The 19,806-nt window shown below is 35.5% G+C and overlaps 1 protein-coding gene across 1 annotated transcript in view; it reads left to right on the top strand.

The window, feature by feature from the left end:
• The first annotated feature begins 4,610 nt into the window (after window positions 1-4,610).
• LOC121320645 (E3 ubiquitin-protein ligase Midline-1) overlaps window positions 4,611-19,806 on the top strand; it is a 121,800-nt gene continuing 106,604 nt past the window's right edge. The window contains exon 1 of the mRNA XM_041259163.1: window positions 4,611-4,747. The gene's annotated coding sequence lies outside the window, so the exon portion shown is untranslated. The remainder of the gene's footprint in view (window positions 4,748-19,806) is intronic.

The raw sequence follows: 19,806 nt of genomic DNA, 5'->3' as shown, positions 1-19,806 counted from the left end.
CATTTTCAAAAAACCTTTTGCCTCTGGCCAATAAGGAGAGACTCTGTGAGCATGACTCATCGAACATGTAACAGTGCAAGGTGGTGACTTCTACAGAAGATGGCATGGTTTGGAATCCTGCTACAATCAATTTATTGCCTAAAAAATACACTGAATAGTAGAGGTGGGATCTTCGAGAAAAATATTGCTTGAGTACTTTAGCATTACATTTTCCAACTACTCGAGTACTGGAATCCAACACCAGACAATACTCTCCTCTACATATATTAAAATGTTAAAAAGAGATGCCTGGTCTACCTGTTTACTTTAGTACAAGTTCCAATATACAAACACAAACTGTACTAAACATAAACGGCCTTTTGGTCCAAAATCACACAGAACAATTTCAAGTGAAAAAAACCAAGCTATCTAGTATTAGGAAGATTGGGGAATGCAAAGTCCATTGACAAGAAATCTGTTGGAACACAATGTCCATATTTTCGCCGATTCCACTTTAAAAAAAAAAAAAAAAGTCTTTAACATTCCAGTCTGCTCGGTACAAAATCCAAACTAAGAACAATTCCAAGTCAATATGGAAAAAAAATAAAGTCAAGAAATAAAATGGAAAAAAATAAATAAATCGCAAGGTCAAGCAATTTAATTGCCTCTTTCTTTAGTTGCCTTACAATTACATCTGTTTCTCAGTTTGATATTAGACGTGATTAGAAATCACTTCCTTTTATTTTTTGTTTGTGTCACACTCGATTATGATCTCACTGTATCTCTACCACATCTGCTGTGAAACTGCATTAAAACTGTCTATGAAAGTTGAAAAGGAAATTAAATGAAAATAAGGGGAGGGGCTGATATGTTTTTGCTTTAGTTTGAGGTTTTGTTGTTTCTGGAACACTTTGAAAGGTTCAGGGGGTAAAACAGGGTTCTCGTCTCGACAAAAAAATAATAATATAAGTTTTTTTGACTCTGGGTTTCACAAATGTTTAGATAATGGGAAACAGGTAGTAATTAACAATTTATAAGATGAGGTGAAGGACATATTTAAAGTAAGTATCCTCTATATTTGTTACAATTATTTTGGTTAAAAGTAAAATAGTCCAAGACCAACCCAAAAGAGTTGTTGCTTAGCCCAGAGGTAGATGCTGCAGAAACATCCATGCTTACATTGCATCTATACATAAAAAAAAATCCTAACCTTCAATCATAATTTTATACCAAACCTTTAACATAATCTGAACGTGACACTTGAATCATTCACTATAATAACAGATTTTAGAACCTGAAGATTGCTGACAGGACATATTCAGTTTGTGTGTGGATTTCCCAACAGGTGAACCTAAAGTTATCAATCTTCCTAAATGGACCACTGCTTCTTTAAGACACACTGTGCCAAAATGTCATCAGATGGCATTGTACACTACTTTTTCAGCCTCGTCACAGCGCACATAAACACCTGAATGTCTCCTCCAGGTGTTGACAGCATGCACAGACAGGCTGCAGCAAATTAAATCAAGGTTTGAGGCTGGCAGGCAGGTCAGTTCAGGACTTTCTGGTGCAATTTTTATTAAGAGGTGCGGCAGGAAGCAATTGCCACTTTTGATTTGTAATAAGAGAATAGCTGAAGCTAAAAGTTTCTAGATTGTTTAGTATTGTTGTCATGTCACTATACCACATTCTTATTCCCTGCTTTTTTCAATAATTGGCTCTTTTTATGTTAGTTTTCATGTTGCTACTTAGTGGTTTGTCATGGTAAACTATGATGACAACACCTAAGTCTCTGATAGCTTTGGAGCCTGTGATGTTTTCTTTCATTTCCATGATTTGCTCTGTCAACATTTAAAACACACAAAGCTAACAAAAAATTCCAGTAAATCTTATCGACTGTGTATTCCCATTGTTTCTTAGCTCTCAAATTTTCCTAATGGAAGATGCAGATATTATGGTAAGTTTTTTGAATGCCATTTTTTTTTCTGTGCTATTAGTGAAGAAAATTGATAGGTTGCCCTTCCCATCCATTGTTCTACTTCACATAAAGCAACGCAGCAGAGTTTGAAAACACAAAAGTTGAGGCTGTCATTAGCTCCAAATTTGTGGTTTTACACCACCAAACTAATTCACCCGAAAAACTTGCAGTCATGTGATTTATTTATTTTGAATACATATGTATCCTTATTAAAATATTTTTGGGGAAGTTCTTTTTAACATTGTTATCATTACTTACAGAGGTTCAACGTGTGGCTCTTAACTGGAAATACTGGGATATTGAGATTTTTTTTTTTAAATGCTCTACGCTTAACCTTTGTTGTTTAGTAAATTGAGTTGTGAAAGAAAGTACACAAAACAATGTGAGTATATTGCATTTGAATCATGTTTCTCACCTTACCACAACCTTTAGAGACTTGTCCTTGCACCATGCAGTACCAACACCCAGCCCCCAAAGCTTTGTTACTCTGCAAAGAACATTTATGTTGTTTCTGAGAGTGGAGATGTTTTTGTTTTTCAAGGTTTGGCACACATTGAAAGTAGTCCGTGTTTATGTTTGCAGAGCATCAGCAGAAAGTTTACTGGTTGGGTGTCACGTTATTTTGGTTTGTTTGCTATTCTCTGCCTTCTTGACAATAAAGACAAGCCACTTTCTGGTGGATAACGTGTTGGTAAAAATCTTTAGTTAGATCTGTCAATAAATAAAGATGTGATTGACAGTTAAACGCTTGGCTGGAGAGTAGCATAATAAATATGCTGCTTAATTAATACTCGTCAATGTGTATGCCCAATTGACCCTCCTTGTGATTTTGTTAAATTGGTCCTTCTGGAAGTACTGTAATTCAACCGTTGTTTTAAGCTATGTTTCTAGTATTGTTTGACAACGATGGTGCTCAAAGGGTTGCAAAAAATAGGGATTCTAGTTTTTCTAAATGTTAGATCTATGCATGAGAGAAACAATGCCACAAGTCACCAATCTCTTAACTTGTATGCTGTTGCAGACTCTTGACATTTGGTCTATTTTTATGAACTCAGATGTTTAACCCTGATTTGTCATGATCCTCACTTCACTGTATTTGTATTGCATTTATACATGTTAATAAGTGGATCTGCAAATCACCACTGGGGTCAAAACCCCAGCTGGAATAATATAGGGTTAAAAAGCACCAGTATGAGGATCTGTCACTGTATAGATCATTAAATAGGCTTTCTTTCAAATCTTCACTGGAGGAATGAGTTTCAGAAAATAACACAAATCCCTGTTATGCAGTTCAAAATAGTACACTATGACATTGTAAAACCACCACTCTTAATAAAGCATGTTGTAAAGGCTGCTGTTAAATATACAGAAGGTAGCTTCTTCAACTTCTCAGTTTACAGTTTTGTCTGTGCTAGATTGCGCCTTTGTCTTGCACACGCTATGAGATATCTAAATGCATTGTATCAAAAACAACCACCGCTCTACCACATTCTGTAAGAGTATGTAATATCATGGTACAACATGTTTTATATACATTATATATATATATATATATATATATATATATATATATATATATATATATATATATATATATATATATATATAAATATATAATGTATATATATATGATAATACAAAACCCTATTTATATGATTTTAAACTATTATGTTTTGGGATGTATGTCTTGGATTAGTCGTTATAATCCATAACATAAACCTTAAAAAAAAAAAAAATGGTTGGAGTCATAATACAATTACAATGTGGTTTCATCTAGTCTCCAGTGACGGCTGACAAGTTTTTAATGTAGGCAAAGTATTATGTTTTAAAACTGTTTCAAAGATTGTTCTGAGGGATCCACAAGCGGTTCATCTAACAAAGGCATGACCGCACGATGTGCATCCTTATGCTGTGAGGGAAGAGAAGGTTTATGTCCCTGCTGTGCCAAGATAATGGTTTTGGGTGGGGATCACACAGGGAGCATTGCAATGCGCTTCTGGGTGTAACAAGGCAATTTGCTTGTTGGTGGGTATGGAGGTTGCCCACTAACCTACAATTCTCCTGAGCTGTTGTGGGCGGTTGCTGCAGAGATCTATAATTGTACTTTTTAAACTGAGGGGTAAAAAAAAATGGATACTATTTTTTTGCAAGACTTTTGGTATGAACTAAGACACGACTCCACACAAGAATGTATATAAAGTAAACAACTATTCATAATGCTTTACACTCAGAATATATCCAGAACCTGAATTACTGTGTTTCTTTACCCATTGGAGAAAAAAATATTCAAGCAAAGTTCTTAAAGAAATTTTTATTGTACCACGAATACTGAAACTCCACAAAAAAAAAAAAAAAAAAAAAAGGTTGCGTCTGCTTTTTCAGGTTCTATACAGTACATTCTTACAGTACAAAACACTTCCCTTTTCTGGAAAAAAAGGTTTTGCAATTCACACTCCAGGAGTTAAGCTTTCATTCCAGCAAGTCTCCAAGATAGGGGATTTGATGCATGTTTACCTATATAAGGAAACCTGTTAGACTGAGGAGAGAACCTCCTCTGTTTGACTGGGAGAGACATGCATATGCACACACCCTGGCGAGTGGGAGTGAGCTGGAGGCTGGACAGAACATAGCTTCCTGAGTCACTGTTACAGTTTATCAGATACCACACTGCTACTAGTAGGAGAAACATCAAGCTTTACCAAAAGGCCACACTGCTGACTGAAACTTTCTTCTTAATCACAGGCCCAACAACAGGAGATTGAAACCATGTCAGGAACAATGGGGAAGCAGGTAAGAAAGACACTGCCTGCACCAAGCTGCTTTGCTGTTGATGCCAACTGTGGTTTAGAAAGTTATTTCCTTTTAAAGTTTTTTTTTTTTTTTTTTCACTTTTTTGAGAATATCAGTTAATGTGGCTGAAATAGGCTTTGTTGTAAGTATTTGTGTCTGGGAAACAGTTCAATGAACGTTGCTTTTTTATCTCTGATGAAACCCAGATGCAAAGTTAAAATTAATTAAAAAGTCGGAGCCGTTCCAATTAGGAGTGTGCAAGGGAAGAAAAGAATCCAAAATGTAATCTGCAACATGAACGGAATGTTGTACTTAAAGTGTAGAATACACTTTTTTTTTTTTCAAATTTCTGAATACTTTACTGCCTTATTTCCATTATTCCTCAGGAACATTTATGCAATACTGCTTGAGTAGGAATGGTTGTTTTATACAGTTTTGATGGCTCCATGTGAATACTGTTTTACGTAGCTTGTTGCCTTCAGGACCTACATCTTCATTGGAATCCATATGTGTTACCTCTAAACAACAAAAAACGACAGTAACAACATGTTTGACCAGTGCCTTCGTCATGTTCGTTTACTTGACTTCGTTTTACATTAGAATTCTGATTCAGTGTTTTGAGGTTATGTATAATTTACTTCTACTTGTGCCTCAGTGGTCACTGCAGTAACTTTTTCAAACTTCTGTCTGCCTATCTTTGTGTGTGTGTGTGTGTGTGTGTGTGTGTGTGTGTGTGTGTGCGTGTGTGCGCGCGTGTGTCTTATATTCAGTTTTTATACACATACAGGCTGTCATGTATAAATCCTACTGGAACTTGTTGAGGTAATGTATCGATTGTTTTGTAATGTATGAACTGTTAATGTAAGTCAGCAATGTGTTAAGTTAATAGTATATTAGTCTTTATTTTGGATCAAATACTGAGCATTTTAAAACAACATTTGAAAGCTGTGGTGTATTTGACTGGAGAGCAAACTTAAAAAATCTGTTTGTCTAAACTTTGACACCTTGCATTCAAAGGACAATAATAAACATTAATTAATAAGTGGCAACATACAGACAGTAGATAACCTACACTTTGATCTGTTTTAAAGTAATATCAATTAATAAGGGTTAGTGTAAATAAACATAATGCTTATCATTTTCACGTGAACTTAAAGCCTTAACATAATTCTAAAAGAATTATGTGAAAGTGTACATAGCAATAAGTCTTGTGTATATATATATATATATATATATATATATATATATATATATATATATATATATATATATATATATATATATATATAATGTTCACAGGAGCTGAAACCTCATTTCAAGTAAAGACCTGGAGCATGCAGCACTCAGTCCCATCAATCAAACACCTAACAGAAGACAATAAAATTACAGTGTTCACTTACACAGGATGACAGACAGACCTGTTAGGCAGTTAAAGACTTAGCTCTAAAAGTTTAGATCTAACAGTATATTTGAGTCAGTCCTTCTTACTGCACGTCATTGGAAGTCTTATTTCAGACTTCATGTGTCAGTACCCTGCATGATCGTCTAACTAGCTACTTATTGTACACTGAAGCAGTTATCTACTTTAATGATTAAAGGATAAGTAAACATATTGTGTTTAAATAAACATGGTGGCTCTTTACCTTTTGTCATGTAATTAGCTCTTGTTATTTCTAATGGGTGAGTTTTTTATTTTTTATTTTTACAAATGTAGGAGGAAGGTTCTGAACATTTAATGAGCTGGCCTCTCATTACCATTAGGTCTATTAAAAAACAGTAATTAAAAAGCACAAAATGTTATGCTACAGTTAGACATCTTTGCAAAAACAGGGAAAAAGAAAATGAAAAAAAAGAATGCCAAACTCTTAATATTTATTTCCTCATGGTGCTTTGTGTTTAAAGTACCAGTAAAGTTCCAGATTATTCTTTCTTTAATTTGCAATGGCTTGAATTAAACACCATACGTACAATCTATAATGGGTATGTTGAAACCATTATTTGGATTTATTCCAGGTCAGGAAGTGTGGAGGAGGCATTACATGAATCAATAGCAAAATGTGGTAATGTAAGACAGAAAAGTGTAAAGTATGACCAGTAATGATATGTGCTGATTCAGAGAGAAAGTATCTTGCATGAACATGCCGCCTGTTTACTCACAGGGCCCTCCAAACAGTCTGCTGAGCTGCTGAGAGGAAGCTGCACCGCTGTTATCTGACAGATTAGTTTGTATTTTTTTTTAACACATGAATGAATTTCAGTGTCTCCTTTCATTTCAGTTCTAGCTGCTTTGTTAAAGCAGACGACAGGGACAGGACATGTTGTAATTGCAAAATACCAGAGAATCCAGGTGCAATGTTTTGTTTCTTTGTTTTATAAAGAGATATACATTTCTCCATACATTTTATGGAAATATAGTCTGGAAGTTACATGCCTATTACAATGCATAAGAGAGTAGGTGGGTGAATCTATGGTTTTTTAGTCATTTTTAATCATTAGAATTATGAACTTGTATGCTATGCACCATCACCTTAACCAAATACATAGTTAAGGACCTATGGTCTGTTCCATATCCTTGAGTCCTGTACTGAAATTGTGCTTGCCAAGGTTCATTCTAGTGGTATTACACACATTGCAGCTTATAATTCTCTGTTCAGTATATTTGTTGTCTTTTTTGCCCTGCAGTCCAAAAAGGACATTGCTCCATTCTACCACCACCCACTCTCGCACAAGAATAGACATGTACTGTGCAGTATCTCAACAAATTATTTTTAATTTCATTGTGAGTTGGGTGTAAATGCAGTGACTGTATTATATAATAATAATAATAATAATAATAATAATAATAATAATAATTATTTATTTTTATACAGCACCCTTCATAGTGGACCACCATCACAAAGCACTTTACAGGGGTAGGCTGTGAACTGTGCATTATATGCAGAGTCACTTACAATAGGACATTGATTTAACATGTCATCTGCTGGATGGAGCACAAGGAGGTTAAGTGACATGCTCAGGGTCACACAGTGAGTCAGTGGCAGAGGTGGGATTTCAACCAGTAATATCTCTAGAGCAATTACAAACACCTGACACCATAACACCTATTCAGTGCACAATGTTGAAAATGAAAAAGGTGACATCAGAAATGTTATTTAAAATAAAACTCCCCAGTCAATACAATTACAGAAATACATGAGGCTTGTGTATATGAAACTGGTGCTTAATTTATACTACTTTCATAAAATTGTGTAAGAAGTATTTTTCAGTATACAATAATACATGATCGTTTATATCTTCACATCTGGTTAAGTAGAATGCCAACATGCAGTTGTTTAATGATAAACATGTATGCAATTGATCAAAAACTGATGTTAAACTAAACTTGGAGACACTGTCAAACATTTACAGTGGCTTGCGAAAGTATTGACCCCCCTTAGCATTTTTCCTATTTTGTTGCCTTACAACCTGGAATTAAAATTGATTTTTATTTGGATTTCATGTAATGGACATACACAAAATAGTCCAAATTGGTGAAGTGAAATGAAAAAAATAACTTGTTTCAAAAAATTCTAAAAAATAAATAATGGGAAAGTGGTGCGTGCATATGTGTTCACCTCCTTTGCTATTAAGCCTCTAAATAAGATCTGGTGCAACCAATTACCTTCAGAAGTCACATAATTAGTTAAATAAAGTCCACCTGTGTACAATCTAAGTGTCACATGATCTAAGTATATATACACCTGTTCTGAAAGGCCCCAGAGTCTGCAACACCACTAAGCAAGGGGCACCACCAAGCAAGCGGCACCATGAAGACCAAGGAGCTCTCCAAACAGGTCAGGGACAAAGTTGTGGTAAAGTACAGATCAGGGTTGGGTTATAAAAAAATATCCGAAACTTTGAACATCCCACGGAGCACCATTTAAGCCATTATTAAAAAATGGAAAGCATATGGCACCACCACAAACCTGGCAAGAGAGGGCCGCCCACCAAAACTCACGGACCAGGCAAGGAGGGCATTAATCAGAGAGGCAAAAAAGAGACCAAAGATAACCCTGAAGGAGCTTCAAAGCTCCACAGCGGAGATTGGAGTATATGTCCGTAGGACCACTTTAAGCCGTACACTCCACAGAGCTGGGCTTTACGGAAGAGTGGCCAGAAAAAAGCCATTGCTAAAGAAAAAAATAAGCAAACACGTTTGGTGTTCGCCAAAAGGCATGTGGGAGATTCCCCAAACATATGGAAGAAGGTACTCTGGTCAGATGAGACTAAAATTGAGCTTTTTGGCCATCAAGGGAAATGCTATGTCTGGTACAAACCCAACACCTCTCATCACCCCGAGAACACCATCCCCACAGTGAAGCATGGTGGTGGCAGCATCATGCTGTGGGGAAGTTTTTCATCGGCAGGGACTGGGAAACTGGTCAGAATGGAAGGAATGATGGATGACGCTAAATACAGGGAAATTCTTGAGAGAAACCTGTTTCAGTCTTCCAGAGATTTGAGACTGGGACAGAGGTTCACCTTCCAGCAGGACAATGACCCTAAGCATACTGCTAAAGCAGCACTCGAGTGGTTTAAGGGGAAACATTTAAATGTCTTGGAATGGGCTAGTCATAGCGCAGACCTCAATCCAATTGAGAATCTGTGGTATGACTTAAAGATTGCTGTACACCAGCGCAACCCATCCAACTTGAAGGAGCTGGAGCAGTTTTGCCTTGTAGAATGGGCAAAAATCCCAGTGGCTAGATGTGCCAAGCTTATAGATACATACCCCAAGAGACTTGCAGCTGTAATTGCTGAAAAAGGTGGCTCTACAAAGTTTTGACTTGGGGGGGTGAATAGTTATGCACGCTCAAGTTTTCAGTTTTTTTGTCTTATTTCTTGTTTGTTTCACAATAAAAAATATTTTGCATCTTCAAAGTGGTAGGCATGTTGTGTAAATCAAATGATACAAACCCCCCAAAAATCCATTTTAATTCCAGGTTGTAAGGCAACAAAATAGGAAAAATGCCAAGGGGGGTGAATACTTTCGCAAGCCACTGTAAGTTTATGTTTATCATTAAGTGGGCATTTACAACCTTTCAATCTGTGTCCTGTGTAGAATGTATCTAGAGAACCGCTTATGTTATCCACATGAAAGGTATGAACAGTATTGAGAATATCAGAATCTGGGAATAAGTAAGGCAATGCCTGTCAGTATTTCTTCACCTGCTGTCACACTAACTCTTACATCTAAAGAAATGCTTATCCAATTGAGATACAATTTGGAACCAACATTATTTACCACAAGTTATTGAAAGAGTACCAATATGCAGAGAAACCTGTCTGTGTATACTGTATGTTACACTTACACTGTACAATGGCTGAAGGTCAAGGTGATATACCGTACCAGTGCCCTGCCATATTAAAATGACCAGTCTTGAAACAGAGGTGACATTTTTTGTACCAAACTGGGGCACAACATAAGCACAAAACTGAGCAGAAACAAAGACATCAGTACCAGGTAGCTTGGTCTGAACTTGAGTAGACATAGAATCAGTGGGATTCTGTATTACAGTCTGAGTTTTTGACCACAGCTAATTCACATTGGCAGATAGTGGTCGAGGTTTCTGCAACTGTTTATCAAGGTGTTCCCAGACATGTTCGATAGGGTTCATGTCAGGACTGAGTAGTCCAGGGAAAAAGCTGCAGCTCCTCCTGTCTCTTCCAGGTAGTGATGATTCTGCACGTATGGTGCCGTCTTCCTGCAAATGGTGTGATGTAAAGTGCCAAACCAAATAGCATTGTTTACATCAAAAAGGGCATTTTTATGTTGATATACTGTGACGTTTGAAGGTGACATTTCTAACTTCCTGGTGCTGCAGGTAGTTTAGTTCGTACCGTACAGTAATTTGTTTTCTTATGAAGTAGATTGCACAGAAAATAAGGAGAAACCAGACAATTCATCCAGGAATGATACTGAATTTTAGTAAACAAAAACAAACAAAAAAAAAAAAACTGTACATGATAGTGAGATACAGCTATTTTGTTTTTTTTGTAAAGAGCACTATTTTTTTTATTATTAGTATTTCTGACATACAATACTTTAAAACCATTTTGGTCAACAAATAGAAAATAATAATTATAGCATACCTGGTACACTTGAGTAAAATAACTGATGTCAACACGGTATGATCTTTCAAGAGGTAGTACTATTTTAGGATGCTTAGCTGTTTAATGAGCAGCTGTCGGTAATCAAAGGGTGTACACCAAAAAGCAGAGATGGGAAGATGTATAGAATGGTACCATTTCTATATTTATACCACCACTATTAATATAAACAACCATTTGGCATTTGCAGCATTAAAATAAATGTCTCACTCGAGAATTAAAATTCCTGTATTTAATGCTTACTATAACACAGGAAATTAAGTTGCGTCTGTCCTCTATTTGAAATATGTGCAGAAAAAAAGGTCAAACGCAAAAATCTATTACAGTTTGGACTCTTTTTGCCTAGTTTGACCACAGGCCTTATGTTTAAATATTATATTTTTTTATTTATTGCATTTATATAGTGTTTTTATACAAAAGCATCGCAAAGCACTGTACAGTACATAGCAGAAAAAAAGAACAAACCACAATACATTTGTATAGCATGTCACACATACAACTACCAAGTCAGGGAGCCAATGTAAAGAGGCCAAAACAGGAGTAATATGTTCACTTTTCCTGGTTTTAGTCAGAATTCTAGCAGTGGTATTCTGAACAGGCTGCAAGCGGGATACCACATGTTTTGAGATTTTAAGCATTCAAAGCGATATAATAAATAAATTACATAAGTCATTTGTATCGCTTAGTACACTGTACATCTGATGAGAAATGCTGTTTCACATTGAGGTATATGAGAAGTTCTGGTTAAAGCTAATGAAAGTTCATCTAGTGAAGCTGATAACTGTAATGCTATCACCACAAGGGAGGAAGAATGTATTCTAATAAATATTACAGCTGCAGTAAATGTTGGGGAGCTCCACAAAGCTATGAGGCCTGCTGTGTGGTCAAAACCTTATCTTAATTCTAGTGTCTAAGTGGAAATAAACAGGGAGGATAAACATGGACAAATGTATTTGACGGCCAAAATATACAAGATACAGATGATTTTATTTAGCAGTTTTACTTTATACATGGGAGAATGTTAGTACTGTATTGAGAAAGATGGGCAGATTTCATTTTTTCTGTGTGTGTGTGTGTTTTAGTTGCTGATGAATATAATTGTTTCATCAGGATTTTATCAACAATGTGGTCTGTTCAGAATTCCTTATATGGTCTAGCAGCCTTCAGGCTTCAGTATTCCTGTCAAAATGGGTTAATTCAGGTTCCTTCATAATATTACATTGTTATATGTAATAGTCCCTCACATTTCTTCTAATTTCAGTTTTCTCTGAGACGTAACAATTGTATTTTGCAATATTGCTTATTACACTGTAGGAAATTAGCGTTGGGTAAATGGGCAGATCAGTATTATTTTGCCTTTTTTTTAAAAAAAAAAAAGAAATATTTTAAATAGTTTTATCCCCAATTTAATCATGTCCAATTATTTTTAGGCTCAGCTCACCACTACCACCCCTGTGCTGACTCAGTAGTGGTGAAGATGAACACATGCTGTCCTCTGAAGTGTGTGCCATCAGCTTCTTTATGAACTGCAGACCAACCATGCAGCCACCTAAGAGGTGCAGTGTCAGAGGACAATGTAGCCCTGGGAAGCTTACAGGTGCCCAGCCAGACCACAGGGGTTGCTGGTGTGTTGTGCTTGTTTAATTGAGTGCCACCCCCTAGGAACTCCTGGTCATGGTTGGCAGTGACATAGCTTGGATTTGAACTTGTGATCTCTAGGCTACAGAGCACATTCACATGGAGTGCTTTTACTTGATGTGCCACTTGGGAGCCCTTATTATTTTCCCTTTTGAAAAAAATAATTCAAACTTAGCACTAAGGTAAAAGATTAGTGCTGCTGTCATCATCTGTGTAAAGTATGTAACTAATCAGACCTGTATCTTTGAGCCAATTTGCACAGGTCTTGTAAAATTGCAGGATGTGATGGTAAATATTTCATTTTTATAAAGGCCCTTTCTAATTAAAAAGAGATATCAGCAGAAGCCCAGTTGCTGCCAAGAAAAAGCAAGAATAGTCCCATAGAGAGAACAGGTGGCTGGAGGGATTCAGCATTTGGTGTTCAATGCAGCAGGAGCTAAAGTAGCTGTGTTCAATCCTGCTTGAAATAATGATGCTGCAGTATTTATATTTAAAGTCTCTGCATAGCTGGATGGAAGTAATGATCCTTGGATATAGTCCGAACCTTACCCAGGAATGTCAGCTTCAGCAATGCAGTGGCTGACTAAGACTTTGTCTGCTTTAGATGTGATATTGTCCAGACAGAGTTGTGATGTTTAGATGAAGCAATTCTTGAAAAGGTCACTGGCACATACTGTAAGAGGCTGTAACAATAAATCCATTGTGTGCAAATGCATGCTAGATCTTGGCTCACATATTGACTCAAACCCTTAAGGTGATCTATGCTTTAGAATGCCAGCCCTCTATCGCAGGGCGTTTGGAACCAACATTATGAACTTGGGATGGAGCTTTCTGTATGTTGATAGTGAAAAGTATATGCAGTGTGATTCAAAATCAATACACCTTTAGAAAAAAAAAAATTATGAAACATTTAATTTCAGGTTTAAAAGTAGACAAACATGTTGGACAAGGACAGGTGTGTATTGTTGAGGTCAAAGTGCTGGGAGTGCAGCTGAAGCCTTCGATGAATGTCATAACTGACAGGTATCAAGGACCCTGTGTCAGGCCAATGATTAAGGTCAATTCATACATGTTTTGTAATAATTTAGGGTCATAGGTATTTTTGAATCCGACTGTATTATAACAGGGCACACATGTAGTGTGTGGTATTACAATATTGTAGCTATTTTGCTTTGTTTTCTTTGAAAATCAGGAGAAAATGGAATTGATAGTCCTTTAGTTTTCAGGAATCCATGTGGTGTACTTTCTTTTACTAGAAGCTCTACATGTTTTTTTTAAGAAACTTGACTTGCTGTTTCAGAGGGAGTGAGCAAGGTATGTGGACTCAAGATTTGTTCTTACTGCACATCATTATTTAAAGGTACTTTAATCTCCTACAGAAAATAATTTAAATTATGTTGCTTCTGAGTTGACGTTGCTTTGATCTGTGATCACAAGTTTGTGTCCTATTGTTGCTTCTCAGCTCTGATCTGAACTTGCAATGCAAGGCAGGGGATCGCTGCATTTTGAAATTGATTAGCTACCCCATTAAACTCTACAATTTAAAGTTATTGTATTCTTTCTGTACTGGAAAGCAGCTCTAAAATCTTTGTTATAGCCACATCCCAGTTTTATGTTTTCATAAATTACTTTCTGTATTTCAGCTTAGGAAGCTCACACTTCCTTTCTAAGGTCAAAAGTTGCAGCTCCAATTAAACATATGAAACTAGGTTTAAACTTTTGTATTTAAATTATTTAGAAACATTTCCAAACAATTTTGTAACATATCATAAGAAAAATGACATTTCCAGTGGTTGGTTACAAGTGAAAAACACCATTTATTGCATATTACTCTTTCTGCAATTTAAATATCTCAATTATCTGGTTACATCTGTAACCTTGAAAAACACGTTCTAAACTTACCACTGACAATTATAGAATCACAGCTAATGATCCAAGTGAAAATGTATTATTATAGATCTGAAACTATTTTTTACTTTGACATTGACACATCCTTTTCCATGTACTTTGACTGCTTGTGTGTGGCATGTGTTCACACAGTAGAGTTACCTTGACCAGCAGCTATTTTGCTTTGGTCTCATTTATATGGAAAATGAAGGGATCTAATTTAAAGCCAGTTGCTGTATTGCTGTATTTGTGACTGGTATTAATGGTGTCAGTATGTGTGCACATTAGATAATTATATTGGTAATTGTAGCTTCTTCTTGTGATGTTTCCCAGGCATTGGTTCATCAGGGTCTTCATTAAAAGGAGATAATGATGCTGATAGGGTCAAAGGCGCTCAACTAGGCTTTTGCTTCATAACACCCTTAGGTGTGTCATTAGATCATGTTAACAAACCCCCTGTCATGCCTTAATGTTTACTGTATAAACTTTGATAGTTAGTGATAGACGAAGAAGCATCTATGAAATAGCCAGCAAGTTGTTTTCTGGTGGCCTACTAGGGTATGAATATGACATGTAATTACCTTGTAATGACTGGCCTATTACCAACAATTCCAGATCTAAACCTATTTCCCTAACTACTATGTAATTACATGAAAATTGCCTTTTACATCATGAAAAGTACCATTACATCGTAACACCATGGTACAGATCATTACCACGTAATCATGCTCTTATCCCACTAGTAGTTACACTGCCATGTAAGCTGTCATCATTTAAAAGTAATCACGAACAAAATATGGGTACAACCAATTTAATTATAGGCATCATGGCATCCGGAGGCACCCAGCAAACAAGTTCCTATGTTGACTAGATAACCTTACAGGGTTTCAGGTGAGGTGTATCTTTGTCTATATCCATTTTTTGGCTTATGTATCTCTTTTATAAACATACCCGTTAGCACAGAGATCAAGAAAACTTGCAAAGCATTGTATTAGTGACAGGGATTGGCAACACCATGGAAGATTTAGACTTGTCATATGGTGCTTGAGATTGACTTTTAAGTTGAAGCGTTTATCCCTTCTTGATATTGCATTATGTACAAGTATGAAAATAAGAGGAACCATGTTATTCTGTTCTGACTGTCTCAATAATAAGTTATACAGTATTTCTAAACTGGTGAATGGAGAGGAATACATTTGGTGGTTGTCCACAATTCATGTAAAATGTAAGCTATATGTGTTCAATATGAAACACTTTCGTTTTAAAGTAAAAAAAAACACAGATGGCAAATCTTCTAGAAATATACAAATCCACAATATGTTATCTAAAAGATCAGAAATTATGCTGATAAAAAGGGTGTTGACAGGTTGGAACACAGACTTAAAATGAGTATTTTCTCAGACCATTGTAATTGTTACATTCCATTTCTCTTGGATGAAGTCCTTGACAGAAAAAAAAAGCTGTAATACCATACCGTCTGAATTTGAAACAAAAAAATCCCATGATATCAATTTGTAATCATAAATTATTACTGTTTGTATACACATTATTAATAAAGTCTCCAGCATTATTTACCTTTACCAACCCTGATCAAGGTGTACTTTGTATAATAATGCCAGTATTTTCTAAATTAATTTTAATTATTGCAGAAAAAGTAATACAATACTATAACACAGCATGTGATAATAAACTGATATATTAAATTAGGGGGTATAATGTATGCCTTTAAGAACCATCACCCAGTTTAGTTTAAATCATATGTTTTTTTTTTTCTTTTTTAAAATAAAAAAAATGTACTATTATTATTATTATTGTATATTTGCACCCCAAGTTCGTCATAAAATTGCATTAAAGTACTGTGCATTAAACCGATACTGTATAAAATGTCATTACATATTTTCTATAAACACTTTCACCACAGATACTCTTCTTTTACATGTTAATACTAAGCACACTTGCAAGTATGGTCTGCTCTATTGTGCTATACAAAGTGTATAGGAAATTGACTAAATAAAGGGATTATATAGGTCTCTCAGAGAAAATAAAAACAAGATCAATCTGTTACCGTAACTAAGACATTATGCCAGAGTGCGTTGCTGGACATCTTCCCCCCATTACAGGGGTGCAGCTGTCTGAATGGCATTTATTGCTCTTGTGTGTTTTCTCTTTGATACTCTTCTGTGCCAGTTCTATTAGTGGCATACTGTGAACACCTGCTGACCTGCATAAAACATGACTACCCTAGACACAGTGGAAAGTCTAATCTGTATGGTCACTGAAGAGGGAATTAGGGTTAGTATCCTGGATTTAGCAGGATGTCGTTTTTCATTATTTTTAGGGTTTTTTTTCAGTATTTATAGTTTTTTTTAATTTATGTATTTAATTTTTTACAGCCTGGAACTCAGTTAGTCTACCAGTCTACAATATGTGTTGTGGTAGCATCATAATCAGATTTCACAGCAATAACTGAGTTCAAGGAGTCCAGCCCTTATGTTTTTTAGTGTGTGTGTTTAACAACATTTTTTAAAGGTGGTTTTATTTTTTTTTTAAATATGAATGTTTAATATAGTATAAAAATGACTTTAAAAGTTTAACTAGAGGGCAATGTTGCCTCCATTGGATGTCACTATTGCTGTTCAGTAACAGTTGATAGCTGTGAAGTTTAAAGTCCCAAGATATTTCAAATTTGAGTTCAATGTCTGTAAATAAAGCCCACTGTTTGTTATTACCTTTATCTCTTTTCTGAGACCTTTGTAAGTAAATCATGCAATGTTTTAAATGGAATTAATAGTGATTAAGAGAAAGCCAAGCATAATGACTCCTGTATATTAGGACATGTTATTTCATGCTTTAATGGAGTCAAGATGCAGTCAATGTAAATACAAATGCTGGATTCCTCTCCCACAGCATATAGAGCCAACACCTAAACGCAAGAATTTATGCTAACCTGACATCAGACAAATTAGGTAGCATAGGCTTTGACAAATTTAAACTAAATGTCTTTGTATCTTGGATCAATTAAATAATTCCTTGGACAAACAGAGAAATGTTGAGGTACCACAAACTAGAGAAGGAAGAAATGCTCTTTTAGTTAATTCTATCGTAATTAAATATTTATATTTAAAGGAATCCTATAAACAGGCAGGCAAACATATATTCTACTTGCATTTCAAAATAGGTGCTGGTTTTAATTTTGAATAAAAATACAGATGGTAACATAGCTTGGGCCTGAGACCACATTGATAGCATGCTTTTGGTCCCATCATGATTGATACAAACTTGTCAGTTTACAGAACTGGTGACGCTTTGCATTTTGTATCTTTTTGTATTTTGTATTTTGTTGGCGGTGGATCCTGTAAATGTAAAGACATTTCTTTTTTACACTACCTGTTTAATACACTATGGCATTGTTTTAAGAGAAATATCATGTCTACTATAATCAGCATTTAAACAACAATTCTTACATGCACGCATACACACATCTGACAAGATAATGAATACCAGTAGTTCCTTTGAATATGATTATTAAATTGAATTAAGTTTGGAACTTCAATCCCAACAAAAAGGAATTAATGCAAAATTGAATTAATGACAAGACTAACTGGACTGGCTCACTGCTGTTTCATGCAACATTTAAAAGTAAAACAGAACTGAAATTCAAGTGTTAACAGTTGTTTAATAAAATGTTTTAAAACAGCTGACAGTGATGGCTTATGTAAGATGTCTTTTTTCTGTCTATCGTCCTCCACACATTGATTGTATCAGTCCCTATTTAAACAGTGGTTTTCATCTGGTATAAATAAAAAGTGTGCGTGGGTTTTAAGATTTTAGATGGGATCTGACTTTTACTCGGTTGAACCAGATTGTTGGAGGTGTGAGGGCTCAGTAGTATTAAAATTGGGGTTTTCATGGGCTTACACTGCTGGCTCTATGGCTCCTTAGCAGCAGTACTGTGTGAAGACAAATGTAACAATTTGAAATAAATACATTTCTCTAAATAACACAAATAAATAACTACACAAAAAAGGTATAAACATCTAATTTACTGAATGAATGACTAGAATTGAGAACTAATACCCACACAAAATAAGGAACCTAATTTAAAAAACTCCCTTTTTTTAACAAATGTGCCATATACAGTATGTACAAAAGAGATGCCTAGATTTGTTGAAAATAATCAAACTGTAAAGACACTTCACCCTGCATTTTGTATCAGATAGGTGGATCTGGTGGTATTTATCAGCGCTCAAGGAATCACAGGTGTATCCATGTGTGTCGGGGGGAGGGGGCGGTGTTACATCAGTTGTAGATAACAGCGATGAATGGGTGTTTAAAATAAATTTTAACATTGCAAGTCTGCAGTTCTTCTTTTACACTGTGTTATTGGCGATCTAAGAATTTCTCTTTTGTTTGTTTAAATAGTAATCAAGAGTTTTGGCCTTCTAATTGTGTAATGTTGCAATCCCTAAAAAAAAGCACAAGGTCAAGTTAAAATAAACTTTGGCCAGAGCTACACAGTTTGCTCTGTTCAGCAGATAAATAACCAAATATTTCACTTATTATTTTTTAACTCTGTTAAATATTTTCTATTCAACCAGTATGTAAACAGAAAAAATAAGAACTTACTTTGAATAATAAATGATAGAATTTACATTCCAGCTAAATAATTTTTTCAGTGTTCAACAAATGTTACAATACCAACTATGTATATATTTTAAGGTAAGAAAAGTTTGTGTTTATTCGTCTTCGAATGTGGGTCTATTTTACGTTCCTCTGTTTGAAGTACTTCCCTCTAGGAAGTTATGCTCCAATGAGATTGTTGGATCTGGAGTGTACAGTATATCAAACTTTATGAGCTGCAGCTAAAGGAAACCCATTGCTTTCATGTTGATTGGAAAAACTAAAAGAGATCATAGAAGGATCAGGGTTTGTAATATTAACTCTTTCAGTTCATTTCATGGAGCCCTTGTGACCCACCCTGAAAACTGGTATAAATGGTACCCCTTGTTTTCATGTAAATAAATATTTCGTAAGTTTAGTGATATAAAAGATGTGTTGTCTGCTCTGATAGCAATTCAGGCACTTTTTGGCACAGCTGACGAGAAGTCTGTCCACCCTCTGGGGGTTTGTGAATAATCGCGGTGGTGAGCTGCAGGTTTGAGTGTCTATACTTTCAGCACTGAGTTGAGTAATACACAAAAATAAATAAACAAATAAATACAATAAAAAGTAAAAGCTGTATTGCAGAATCTGGTGATGCACAGCTTAGTGCAGTGTTATGTACAGTGTATGTAGAGTGAGCTACAATAATGGACATAAAATTTCCCAACTATTCTTTTCAATATAATAATTGTTCTCAACACAGGGCTTTCATTCATAGATTC

Source organism: Polyodon spathula, chromosome 9, assembly GCF_017654505.1.
Source record: "Polyodon spathula isolate WHYD16114869_AA chromosome 9, ASM1765450v1, whole genome shotgun sequence".
Lineage (NCBI taxonomy): Eukaryota > Metazoa > Chordata > Actinopteri > Acipenseriformes > Polyodontidae > Polyodon > Polyodon spathula.
Note: the sequence above shows the minus strand (reverse complement) of the source record. Positions and strands in the feature narration are given on the sequence as shown.